The 14,055-nt window shown below is 28.4% G+C and overlaps 1 pseudogene across 1 annotated transcript; it reads right to left on the bottom strand.

Annotated features, from left to right (window-relative positions):
- Positions 1-22: 22 nt before the first annotated feature.
- Positions 23-6,551, bottom strand: LOC114193607 (cucumisin-like; annotated as a pseudogene). Its single transcript, XR_014984010.1, has 11 exons — positions 6,525-6,551; positions 4,133-4,276; positions 3,519-3,607; positions 3,336-3,427; positions 3,065-3,258; positions 2,117-2,636; positions 1,938-2,035; positions 1,478-1,699; positions 1,280-1,391; positions 986-1,199; positions 23-741 (listed from the first exon to the last, which is right to left on the bottom strand). The product of XR_014984010.1 is annotated as a cucumisin-like (transcript).
- Positions 6,552-14,055: the final 7,504 nt, after the last annotated feature.

Genomic DNA, 14,055 nt, shown 5'->3' with positions numbered 1-14,055 from the left:
GAAGGACTAGTACAAAATACTATTTGGATCAAAGTAATTATTGTCTTGATTTTATTCCTGGCTTACATAGCACTTTATCATCATTTATGTGGTTTACAACACACCCACAATATTTATTCACTGAAACTTAGGATAGGAAGAAAAAAAGAAGCAAACAACAAGTTACAAAATCATTGCCATTTTTTTTTTTCACTAACAAGTGCTGGCGGCAGAAAATTTATGGAACATAAACAACAACGGGACTCCTTACCTTGAAAGTGCCATCATCCCAAATCAACGAAAAAGAAACTAAGTCTGCATTAATGCTTCCTTCAATCTTAAGGGTAAAAGACAGCCTGTGACCCAACGATGAGAAGGCCAAAACATTTGGCACTACTTGGACCTTTAAAGAAGATGGATGTGCACTTATTGTGGCCTTATATTTGGATGTAGCTGATCCAACATTTGTGACAGTTCTAGCAAAAGTGACATTGTTGTGGCTTGAGCGAGGGGTTGATAGAGCAAAAGATGGGAGATTAAGGTCCAAAACCGATCCTTTATTTGCTGATGTGCAAGTGCTGCTATCTCCTGTAATTCTTCGCAGCGCTGATGAACTATAACCTTGTCCACACAGAAAACGAATATAATCATATTCACAAGCATCATAGACTAGTCCAGGATTTAGTGCCTTCAAAGGATTGATTTGCCCCGCACCGTAAGCAAATTCAGCATCTGCATTCAGTGCAGGATTCATAGGGGTAGCTGCAAATAATCAACCAACAAATTTGTCGTAACAAATGTACCTCAAAATAATTGAAGTTAATCTACTTTTTCTTCCAACAGAAATGCACTTTAAGCTGGTTGTGGGTAAGGTTTTAGGTTATCATATCTTCTTTTATGTTTATATATTTAAAATTAATTAATTCTTTCACACCCTCATTATTCCTACATTTCTCAAGTGTTATAATATGCAAAGGATGATAAGTAAAATTAATTATATGTTTACCAGTTGTCATCAAGGCTGATTTAAGTGCAGCAGGAGACCAGTTGGGATGAAAAGATTTGACGTAAGCAGCTACTGCAGTGACATGAGGACATGCCATTGAAGTTCCAGATATTATATTAAAATACGATACTCTTTTATCTCCTTTAACACCAGAAATAGGACCAATAGGAGACCATGCTGCCAGAATTTCAACTCCTGGAGCCGCTATATCAGGCTACACCATCAACACAAAACTTAGATGTAAGCAAATATATGCATGATGTGTTACAATGTATGTAGCATGCATGATGTTACCTTAAGAATGTTTGGAGTGACAATATTTGGACCTCTTGAGGAGAAAGGAGCAACGTAAGGGGCTGATGAATCTTTTCCTTCGTAACTCCTGAATATGGTTGCTGTTGGATTACTACAATAACCGTTGACATGACATGGATGAGTTAATTATAGAGCAGTTATGTATGATCTTTTATAGATTGAAGAAAAGTTTTGTACCTTGTTGACTTTAAATAAGAAGATACGGAATTCCCATCACTTGTGCTAAGGCGAATTGCTGGCAATGCATATACCTCTGCCGCTACTAAAGGCCCTGCACTATTGAATATAAGACCAGCAGCCCCAGAAGCAAATCCCACATATAGAGAAGAAAAAACGCCATCACACAAAACAATTTTCCCTCTCACCAAAGCTCCATCCAAAGTACTTTCAATGCAAAACCTAAGCAATGCTAATGTTAGAATGTAATTTTTAATTGTAATACAAGGAAAGTTTAGTAACAAACTATAGGTCAACTGTGTCAACTTGATTAGATGAACATTGAATATTTGAGAAGATTAAGACATAAAATCGAACCCTTTAGAATAAATGAACTATATTAAATTTTATAAATAAAGATGGAAAATAAAAAAGAAATTTAATAAGACAATTAAAATGAGATATTGGTAAATGTTAGTACCTGGATATGGAACTATTATATCCAGCAGCTGGTGCATCTCCCCCATAAATTAAAGGGTAACTATTCTTTGTCGGCGTAAATGTATTCACTGAAATTCCCTGCGCACATGTTGAGGGAAATATTTTATGTTACTCTTTTAATATTTTCAAATAAGTAAATCAATTTAAAGGGATAATTACGTGGAAAATTCGGCCATTGCCGAGTTGGAGATTGGTGAAAAACTTTCTGTCTATAGTGGAAGCAGCCACAGAAATGATCCAGGGTGCAGGAGTTGTCGTTGTGTAAGGGTTTGGACCCAAATTGTTTGCAGCTTGAGAAGTTAATATGCCTCTTTTCATTGCATGGAAAGCTCCTATTGCAAACTCATCTTCAAAATATTCAATGCGCATGAAGTTTTTAGGTCCCACTGAAAGAGATATAATGTCGACACCATCCATAATGGCTGCATCAAATCCTGCAAGAACGTCAGCAGTTTCACAACCATTTGTCCAACAAACTTTATACACAGCGATGCGTGCTGATGGAACTCCTCCTCTTGCTGTTCCTGCCCCAAGCCCAAACAAATTTGCATTGCTCACAGAGTTTCCAGCAGCAGTCGATGCACAGTGAGACCCATGACCGTCCGTATCAGTTGGAGATATGATGTCCTCTTTGGCGAACACATCCCGAACGCGAAAATATTTTGCTCCAATTATTTTGCTATAAACAAAATCATGAACCAAGATGTGTAAATCAATGGTTAGTTTTATCTTTTAATAATTATTATTTGAATTTAAGTCTATGTATTTGGATCCCCTTTGATTCACTATTGATGTGGATCAAATGAAGTCAGGATAACTAGCTTTAGCACTATTCGTTCAAATTTGACATGAAAAAAATGAAAATGTGAGTTTCAAAATTGATACCAGACATGCTCTTTATGTATTTTAGAATGTTATAACAACTTGGTTTTCTACATGGACTATTAATCAGTCTAATATGCAACTTAAAGTACTGTAACATAGTGTATCTTGATTTGTAGAGGAGATAGAAAGAAAAAGATTCGGAATGTTTTTAGTGAGAAAATAATTCTAGTGTGAAATTTGATGAAAAATTATTGATATCTTCCCAGCACAAACATTACTTACTTATTACAAGTGATGTTATAGCACGTTCCCTTCCATTTTTGTGGTGGTGGACCAAAGCCTTCATCGGTAAAGCTTGAGGAATTAGGCCAGATTCGATCTTTGTACATTTTCAGGGAAGCCAAGGAAGTTCCAGGACCTTGATGTTTGGGTACTGTGGACTCTGTTTGGAATAACAGAAACCACACCATCCATTCCTGCCAAACATTCCAATTTTAATTTTTCACAAAATGTATACATCATAATTATAGATTTATAATCATATTAAAATTACCTTTCATTCTTTCTGATTCTTCTTTGGTCAGCCTGGCCACAAATCCATTGAAACTCTTGTAGCTGTGCACCAAAGTATCTTGTGCAAATGTGCTACATGGATACCATTTTCAATTTTAATCAAACTTATTTTAGAAGCGAATAATGAAAACTGGGGATCAAGAACTGTGTTATAATATGTGACCTGCTGATGACACTTTGAACCATATTAGTATGAAGTGATTCTGTGCGTTCCACGCCCTTCGGATATTCGCCCATGTAGACTATGTAAATCTGTATTAGATTAGAGTATCAACAAGATAAATTAAAATAAAAATAAAAAAGAAAATTTAAATGATTAGCCCTATTAGGTTTCATGTGAATGCTTAAATATTATGTTCAACCTTGGATAAAATCTTTTTCAGGTAAGTTTGTTCATTTTGAAAATATTCCAAACTCTTCTTAAGTTCAAAGCAATCCAATGTTTGTTTTTTTTAAAAAAATTGTATATCATTAAAATTATTTCAAAAAAGGCATAAAAAGATAGGAATGTGATAATTAGTTGAGAAAAAAAATATTATTTATACTATCAAAAGATATTTCTTAAGTATATGTTTGCAAAAAGTATGAGATATATATAATTTGGAAAAAAATTATTTGACACTAAAGATATTTGACATCATTTGATAATTTTTATAAAATAAAATAGTTTTAATAAAAGTTAATTTTTATATTAAAAAGAAAAAAGTGATGATGAGAGATAATTTAAAAAAAAAAAAAAAACTCTAGCATTAAACTACCATTGTTCATATTATTTACCTTTCGATCATCTTTAGAAAATGATGGAGTGAATAGCAGAACGCATGTAAGAATTTGGAGGAGACGCGACAACCCTAAAGAGCTCATCTTTCGATGACAGTAATCTTCACAAAATGATGAATGTGTTTTCAAGCTCTTTTCAACCTGTGAGTAAATTTAATGTCTTAGTAAATGTGAAAGCCATTAACTTTATTAATATTAACACACTGTACATTTGAAACACATAGCAGAATGGAAATTTTAAATAGAAGTACACATACATATAGGTATAGGTAGCAAATTGGGAATGGAAACACAAAAAAATATCTTAAAAGAGTAAAGACAAAAAATATAGACATATACATTAATAAGAACAATATCATATTAATCTATATAGTAATTTTGATATATATTACTAATCCATAAAATTTTTGATATATATTACTAATAGATATGAGCCCATGTCGAAATTTGATAGAGTCGCTTTCGACCAAAATTCAATCAAGTCAACTCAGGTCAAATTTTGGTCAAGTCAATCTCGACTGAATTTGACCGAGTTAGCTAGACAAAAATTAGTCGAATTTTGCTGAGGCAACTCCAATTGAATTTGACTGATTCGGCTGAAATCGAATTTCGACAGAGTTAGTCTCGACCCCGTTGAAAACTATTTGAACTTGACTGTATATCATGATTGAAATTTGATCGAGTTGGCACCGGTCAAAATTTAATTGATTATATTATGTCAAAGATTTGGAAGAATTTGGTCGTGTCCACCCCGGTCGAAATTTGACCTAGTCAACATTGATCGAATTCAATTAAGTTGGCACCGGTCGAAATTTAGTTTATAGTGGGATGGACGGACGTAGACCAAAGGTCAAAATTAGTTGGTCTGGCTTAGATCGAAGGTTGACTCGAGCCGATCCAAGTTAAAATTCAAGATAGGTCCGTCAATGTTGAAGGTCAAAATAGATTAGTGAGGACCGAAAGTCGACCCTAAGCAATTTTGCTAAAAAGTCAAGATATCTTTATTCATATTAAAAGTTGACATGGACGTGACTAAACCAAATGTCTAATAATATATTTAAAAAAATAATATATTTTTTATATTTAGAAAGAAAAAAAATACTCATGGATTGACTATATGACTCGGAGGGATTTTGTGGATATTTTATCTTGTGAGCTTTTTCGATGGTTGGCTTCTTGAGCCTATGGACCTTTTTTTATCCCAATCCACTTGGACCAGAGTAAAGTGTTGTAGGTGACTAAATTGACAGTTCTACCCCCTCTACCAAACCCACAACATCATTTACCTTTAACATTATTTACCTTTTGAAATTAATCTCTCTCCAAATTGCTCCAATTTTAAAATTGGAAATATTTTTTACAAAGAAATGTGTCATCGGCGATGTTAAGGTGATGCGTGGTGATGAAGATAGCTGCATAAGAGAGTGTGTTGTTTTTATATTGGATGTGACTGAGACGGAGAAGTTGTGTAGGAAGCCAAAGAGAAGAAGCCAATGTTTTTATATTACTTTCTGGCCTCAAATGATTTTTTTTGTTGGGAATCTTATTATTAGTCTAAGTTGATTTATTATTTAAGACTATAAAAATAAAATTAATATTAGTACTGTATAACAAATATAAATCAATAGGACAATATGCAAGTAGAGTAACAGTTATATTATGAGTGAACCACTCACCAAAATTTAATTAGAAGTAAACCAGTAAAATTAGTTGGGAATGATGTTAATGCTTCATGTTTACCGGAATGAGTTCGTTCATTTTGAACAAAAAATAATAATCCAAATTAATAAAAAAAATGTCTGATGAGATTTTGTTTAGGTGAAGATTACCTGAATTAAAATTACAAATTGATTCGACTATTTTTAAGATTAAAGTAATTTTATTATGTACTGTTGAACAGTTCTTTAACTTAAAGATCTGTAAAGGAATGAATCTAAACTAAAACATTTCCTATCAATTGTTGAGGAATATTATATAATTATAATTACAAATCCATAATATAATAATTATGCTGTAAAGTTAATTAACTTTGTATTAAATAATTAAAATACCAAATAAAGAATAAATATAAAAAAAAATATTATACAATTTACGGTTTTAGGTCACTTTTCAAGACAAATCACTGACTAAACCGAATTGCATGATCTGAAAACAAAATAAAATACAATTTGATAAACTTTGGTTTGTGATGGTTTATTATTCAGTGGGTTTTCAACTTTTAAATCGAGGTAGCTGGAATTTTAAGCTTGTTATAAGTTTGTTTGAAAGAAGGGAAATAGAGCATTTTTATAAATATACAAAAAAGAAAAAAAACAATAGAAAATTATTGGGAGAAAAAAAGAGATATAAACGAATAAGGTATTAGAAATAGAATAGAGAAGGGACATACTCAATTTAGTCGAACACGCATCTTTAGATGAAAGGATGGAATACACACACTCTATCTCACCTCTTATAGCCACTACATTGGATGCCACCATGGTCCACTTTTATCACAATTAATTTCTAAGGACAAAAATTAAATGTTATACATCTTTTAAAGAAAAAAACTTTACTCCAATAGAAATAGGAATTTCATCATTGTAATATAAATATACTTCTTTCATTTCTTTTATATATATTAAGCCTTGTTAAAATAGGTTTTTAGAAGAGTTTTTTAATTGTGTGGTGTATTGATTTCTTTTTCTAAGATATGTTTAATTAATTAATATTTTTAGATAAAAATAAATAAATGCTGGAATTAGAATTATATTTTTTATTTTTGATCCGACTCAAGTTTGTTCGACAATCATCATTAGGAATAATTATCGCGTTTTCGAGATTTTGTCCGCTTCCGATATTTTGTCTGCTTTGGAGTTGCATCACGATTTTGTCCTTAAAAGTAGTGGGAAATAAAAATATTTAAAGTATGTTTAATCTTGACTCATAAGCAATATGAAATTTATTGGATTTACCAAAACAATTGTCTAATAACACATGTAATTTTTTATTACATGCAATAATTGTTACGTACAACTTAAATTTTAATTAGAATTTGTACTTAATTAAAAGAACTCGATTTAAGTTGATTTAGGGTTTTATTATAAATGTTTTAAAATTAATTTAAAAAACCTCTTTAATAGCTTTCACAGTTGTAGGAGGATATATGTATAACTTTTTGAAGTCTGCAAACCATTGGTTGAGAAGAAATGTTCAATCCATAAGCGCTAACTGATAGCTAAGATGACAAATAAACCCGTCCCCGTGGGTATTGCCCGAACCCGTCCCCGTTTTGACGGAGAATCTCCGCATTGACTGGGTATGGGTATGGGTATGGGGAATCCCCGATTTTTTCAATTGGGTATGGGTATGGGGATGGGGATGAATATATCCCCGCCATAATACCCGTCCCCGCCATAATACCCGTCCCCGCCATATTTCCATCATCGTTTAAATTATTAAAATATTCACAATTAATTAAGTAACCCTATATATTCTTTTTATTTTTTATTTCTTCTAAATATTTGGTTTGTCATGAAACTCATTCGCATCTCCAATATATTTTTTATCTTATCATAATCTTTATGTAATTATGTTAAAATGATGTATGTCAATTAAAAAAAAATTATGTCTGACATTTGAATATTTCTATTATTTTTTAATATTTTTATTTATTGTATATTTTCCTTTCACATGAGAATGTTTAATACTCTTAATTTAAGTGTTTAATAGCATAAACATTTCATTTACTTGGTAATATAAAAAAATCTTTTCTTATTATTATTAATTTTTATTTCATTTCAATAACTCTTTTATTTCGCTAAAATAATTTTTGTTATTTTTCAACCATTGAGTATATATGTTGATATTTGAAAAGTTTTCTTAGATCTCTAAGATATTTTTCGTCTTATCATACCCTAAATTATACATTTGTTTTTTCTTTGTGCAATTCTTTTCAATAGTCTCCAAATTGTTTATAAGACACACATTTGTTAATTTTTTAATATTTTTATTTTTGTTTATTTTCATCATGTAGAATACTATTTCGATAATTTTTATCTAATTATTTTTTATTTTCTAACTCATTACAATCATACTTTAATTTTTTCACTATAATTGTATAAATAATTTTTATTTACTACAATATAAAAATTTAATGTAATTGTCATGAATATTTTTTTATCACCATCCAACATATATTGGAGTTTAAAAGATACAATATCTATGATAAAATTTTATTATGTTTATTATTTGTTCTTTGCGTCATTTTTTTTATCAACCATTGAGTATATATGTTGATATTTGAAAAGTTTTCTTAGATCTTTAAGATATTTTTCATCTTATCATACCCTTAATTATATATTTGTTTTCTTTTGTGTGATTCCTTCCAATAGTATCCAAATTGTTTATAAGACACACATTTGTTAATTTTTTAATATTTTTTTTTGTTTATTTTCATCATGTAGAATACTATTTTGATAAATTTTATCTAATTATTTTTTATTTTCTAACTCATTACAATCATACTTTAAGTTTTTCACTATAATTGTATAAATAATTTTTATTTACTACAATATAAAAAATTAATGTAATTGTCATGAATATTTTTTATTACCATCCAACATATATTAGAGTTTAAAATATACAAGATCTATGATAAAATTTTATTATGTTTATTATTTGTTCTTTGCGTCATTTCTTTATCAACCATTGAGTATATATGTTGATATTTGAAAAGTTTTCTTAGATCTCTAAAATATTTTTCATCTTATCATACCCTTAATTATATATTTGTTTCTTTTTGTGTGATTACTTCCAATAGTCTCCAAATTGTTTATAAGACACACATTTGATAATTTCTTAATATTTTTATTTTTTGTTTATTTTCATCATGTAGAATACTATTTTGATAAATTTTATCTAATTATTTTTTATTTTTTAACTCATTACAATCATACTTTAATTTTTTCAATATAATTGTATAAATAATTTTTATTTACTATAATATAAAAATTTAATGTAATTGCCATGAATATTTTTTTACCACCATCCAACATATATTGTGGTTCAAAAGATACAAGATCTATGTTAAAATTTAATTATTATGTTTATTATTTGTTCTTTGCATCATTTTGATCAACTGATGTATTATAACTTTTATTAGTGTATAAAATATAGATTCATTATAATTTAAAAAATTGAAGTAAACAAACATTTAAAATATATTTTAATTTAAATATTTTTTTCCTTTTATATTTTTTTAAAAATATTTTTTCCTTTTATAGTTTTTTTAAAAAATATTTTTAAAGTTTATCAACTAGGTTTCATTAATGTTTGCAAATTTAATAAATGTTTGTGTTCTCATTAAATTTTATTTGGTATTCTAATCTAAAATGTAAACAATTATAATTTATTTCAAAGTATTTGATATCAAAGAAACAACCATACTCCCAATATTGAATATTTGATAATATTATGTTTCCTTTACCGTAATTTTTATTATTTTATAAAAATTAGTTAAAATTAATATTAAAGTAGTAAGTAAACGGGTACGGGTATGGATACGAGATTATACCCGTTACCCGGTGGGGATGGAGATGGGACAAAAGTTTGATACCCGTTGGGTTTGGGTATGGGGATGAGGATGAATTTTTTTTACAGGGATGGGTATGGGATAGTGAAACCCGTCCCCGCCCCGCCCCGTTGCCATCTCTACCCCTTAAAACAAAAAATTTTGGCCCTTTATTTAGAATCTTTTGAAGAAAAAAGCTTTCTTATTGTGAAAATATCTGCACTTAATTTTAATTAAGCGGGAAATATAAATACAAGTAAAAAAAATGGTGTCATTTAATTAAGTTTCACTTTTCCTCTTATTTATTTAACTTTTAAAAAGTAAAGAAAAATGCTTGAACTTTATAGTCAAAGATTAAATTAATTGCATTGCATTTTATCTATATGGCACTTAATTCTAATCTAATCATTTTCTAACTTTATGATGTGAAATGTACATGAAACACTTGACTATACTTTTTCATATACGATAAAGTATTTTTGTCTTACTCCATAACAAATAACACCATTTTTCTTGACCATTTATATGGTCACTTTGGCTATCTTCTAGTCCGTTTACTTGTCTGAAAACAACGCCTAGAAGGAGACAACATAAACGGCATCTTCTTTAAACATTATCTTGGACATAAAAAAAATTATGATAGTATTGTACTAAGGAAGGTGATAAGGTGGAGATTTAATTAGATTGGTTAGGTTCTTGATTTGAGTAAATGGATATGTTTTATTAAGAATTTCATTTGCCTTTTTTCTTTCTTTTTTTTAGTTATTATTTAAGAAGATGTATTGTTGTTGTTTTTTCTTTCTTTTTTTTAGTTATTATTTAAGAAGATGTATTGTTGTTGTAAGATTTGATACTTTGAATACTAAAATGTAGGAAATATTCCAAAATTACATCTTTCCTTTTCATTGCTTTGATTATCTTATTGAAAAAAAGAAAAAACAATTGCTTTATAATTTTTTTTTAAAGTAATAAACACACTCAATTACCTACAAAACATCACAAACTTCAGCTCATCCATATCAAGTAAGAGAAATACAAAGAAAAAAACATATATCACTTAGTATAACAAATATTTTGCAAAAGGAATCGTATTAAAAATATATAGCATATTCAAACTCTTGATCTAATCTTGAACAATTATTTTCAACAAAAATATAGAGAAGGCTTCTTCGAAAAAATCTCTTTAAAAAGTCACAATTCTTTTAACAAATTGAAAAATATTTATTTGTGTAGAATTTTGAAATAACTGTCTTAAATAATCATTTATTATTAAGTATAATTGATTATTATGTTACTTTCGTTATTCAAAAATACTTATATCAATATAATCAATTATTTATAAATATAATCAATCATTTAAAAAAAATAGTTCATAAGTTTGTTAAACATGATTGAATATTTCTTAAAATAATCAATTATTTGAAAGACTAATAAAATAATTAATTATCTAGAAATCAAATAAAATTTAAATTTTGATTCCGTGAAAATATATATATATATATATATATATATATATATATATATATATATATATATATATATATATAATTCACTTAAAATGATCAAATACAAGTTCATAACAGGAAAAAAAAAGAGTTGATTTTTATATCAAATTTTACTCAAAGTTGTCTCAAGAGTTTACTTATGTTTTATACTTTTTTATCATTATAAAACAATGACCTTTAAAGCTAAATTTTTTAGCTAGAGGTGGAAATATCATTAAAATATTATTTCTATAAACTTGTCAATGAGAAAGAAATAACCTGAGCGACACGCCGTGTTATCTTATTTCTTCTCCTTTTTCTAATTTTGAAAGGAATATGTGAAAAGAAACAAATTTGAGAAGAAAACTCGAAAACAAACAAATGTGGAAAAAATTGAAAATAAACAAATGTGAAAAGAAGACTTGGAAACAAACAAATTTGGAAAACAAAAAGACTCGACACTTAGAGAGTTGTGTGATACTAGTTTAACTCACATTACTTAAAAATAAAAATGTTGAATAAATAACATTATTATACTCATGTTTCATTGACGCCATTTTTATTTTTCAAAATAAAATCAGTGATATCATTCATCTTAATGATCAACTCAAATGAATTCTTATTTCAATATTTTGGACCATTAATGTTAGGATAATGACTAAGCTAGAGTGAAAGGATTGAGAGAAACCCAGAAGAGAGGTCACAATTTATGGAATAATTGAGAGATTGTATACAACTTACCAAAGATATTCGTTTGAGACCATGAATGCTAGGGGTGGACATGGATTGGATTTTTAATGATCTAATCCACATTCATTTTAGATCTAAATAATTGAATTAAATTTTTGATCCAAATCCATTTTTCTAACAAAAGTAGTTTGGATTTTTTTTTAAATCCATATCCAAATATTTGGATCAAGATTTAAATCCAATCCAAATATTTGGATAGAGTTCAAAATCCAGAATCCATTTTTTATAAAAGAAATTTAAATTGAATTTTTTTAAACTTGTATCATTAAGACCTGGATGCCCCAGATGGGCCTGACGACCTGGACGGGCCCGATGACCAAGACAACCCAAACGGGCTAGACAACCCGAACGGGCTCGACAACCTGGACTGGCCTGACGACCCGGATGGGCTCGACGAGCCTGACGACTCAAACGTGCCCGACTACCCGATTGGGCCTGACTGTTTGGACGGGTTTGTCTAGGTCATCTGGTCACAGCTGGTAGCATCTGCTGGTGAGCCAGAGGTGTTAAAGGTCAGGTTGGGGGTTCGATTCCCACTGGCAACAACCCACCCAATATGAATGGACGGAGAAGGATGAGGGGTTGGGGTGCATTGGGCTGTAGTAACTTGACAGCCTCTGGGGCCCGAGGATGGGTAGCCAGGGATGTTACAGTCTGCCCGATCATCGGGCCCATCCGGATCGTCCGGCATGTTAACTTCTTTTTTTTTTTTGAATGGGATGATGTGGCTCTTTAGGAGCAAAGGTAATTATTATCTTTCCATTTCACTTTGTTAGCTTGTCACCTATATCATTTTATTGTTTTATTATTTTATTATTTTAAAATTTTGTAATTTATAAGTTTTAGAAATTTATAATTATATATTTTTATTATTTTAATTCAAAATTGTATGATTAATAAACTATAATTTTATTATTTGAATACAAATTAAAAATATATCATAATTTTATATTTTATAAAATCATAATTTTATAATTATATAATTTTGAATTAAAATATAAAAATATAAAAATTATAAAAATATTAAATCAAATAATTATAAAATTATAAATTACATTATAAAATTTTAAAATAATAAAATAATAAGATGACATGTGGCGACAACTGAGAAATGAGCAAGTGACATTTAAAATATAATTAAGTCTTCATTTTACGAAGTACCACGTTTAATGTTAATAAATATTAAAATATTAAATCAAATATAATAAAGAATAAAAATGTCTGTTAAGATTTTTTTTTATTTTTTTTACATTGTCTCTTGAATTTTTCATATATTATACTAATTTCTCAGTTTCACCTATTTTCTTTCATTTTGTATTTGAAGAAAAAAAAAGTTAAAGACAAACTTAATATTTTTACTCTCATTTCTTATGTTCTCTTCAATTTTTGAAGAAAAAAGCTCTTTTTTATTTCACTTGCCGGTGAATTATTAGTTTATTATAGTTAGCATTGTTTTTTTTTATCTCATAAACCTTTGTATGTTCACTTTTTATTAAGATAGAAGAAAAATAATATATTATGTGTTTTTTCATAATGAGTTCTCAATTGTGACTTCATTATTAGAGTTTTCTTTTATTAGGTATATCTTTGAATTATTATGATAAACTATTTTTAAATTTCAAACTTAAAAAAAAAATAGGTCAATTATGAAGAATAAAAGAATTTATATTTATTTTTTAAAAATAATAAAAGGAAAACTATCTGCGAAGATGAAAATGAAAACAAATTCAAATTCTTTACACAAACCAGAATATCATACATATAATCCAATTGTTCAATTGAATGAATCATTTCTTAAGGTTAAAAACATTCCAGGTGATGATGAGTGTGACATTAATTCTTTGGAACAATATTATACATAAAAACATATTCAAATATGAGAATATCTAGTAAGTAAAAAGGATGAAATTAGGAGAGCGTATTCAAAATGGTGTTCATATCAAATACAATTTCAAAATTTTGAATATATTAATTTGACTTCCTCATAATTATTGGTCAAGATTCACTACTGTCTATAACTTTTTTTTATTCAAATATCATATTATATTAAATGATAATTCAAATAGTACGACTTAGGACAACACTTAAAAAATTAGTTTCTAGAGAACTTAATTTTATTTTAATTTAATATAAAA

The sequence above is a fragment of the Vigna unguiculata genome, chromosome 8, assembly GCF_037176805.1.
Source record: "Vigna unguiculata cultivar grain cowpea cultivar isolate G323 ecotype 2 chromosome 8, ASM3717680v1, whole genome shotgun sequence".
In the NCBI taxonomy this organism is placed as follows: Eukaryota; Viridiplantae; Streptophyta; class Magnoliopsida; order Fabales; family Fabaceae; genus Vigna; species Vigna unguiculata.
Note: the sequence above shows the minus strand (reverse complement) of the source record. Positions and strands in the feature narration are given on the sequence as shown.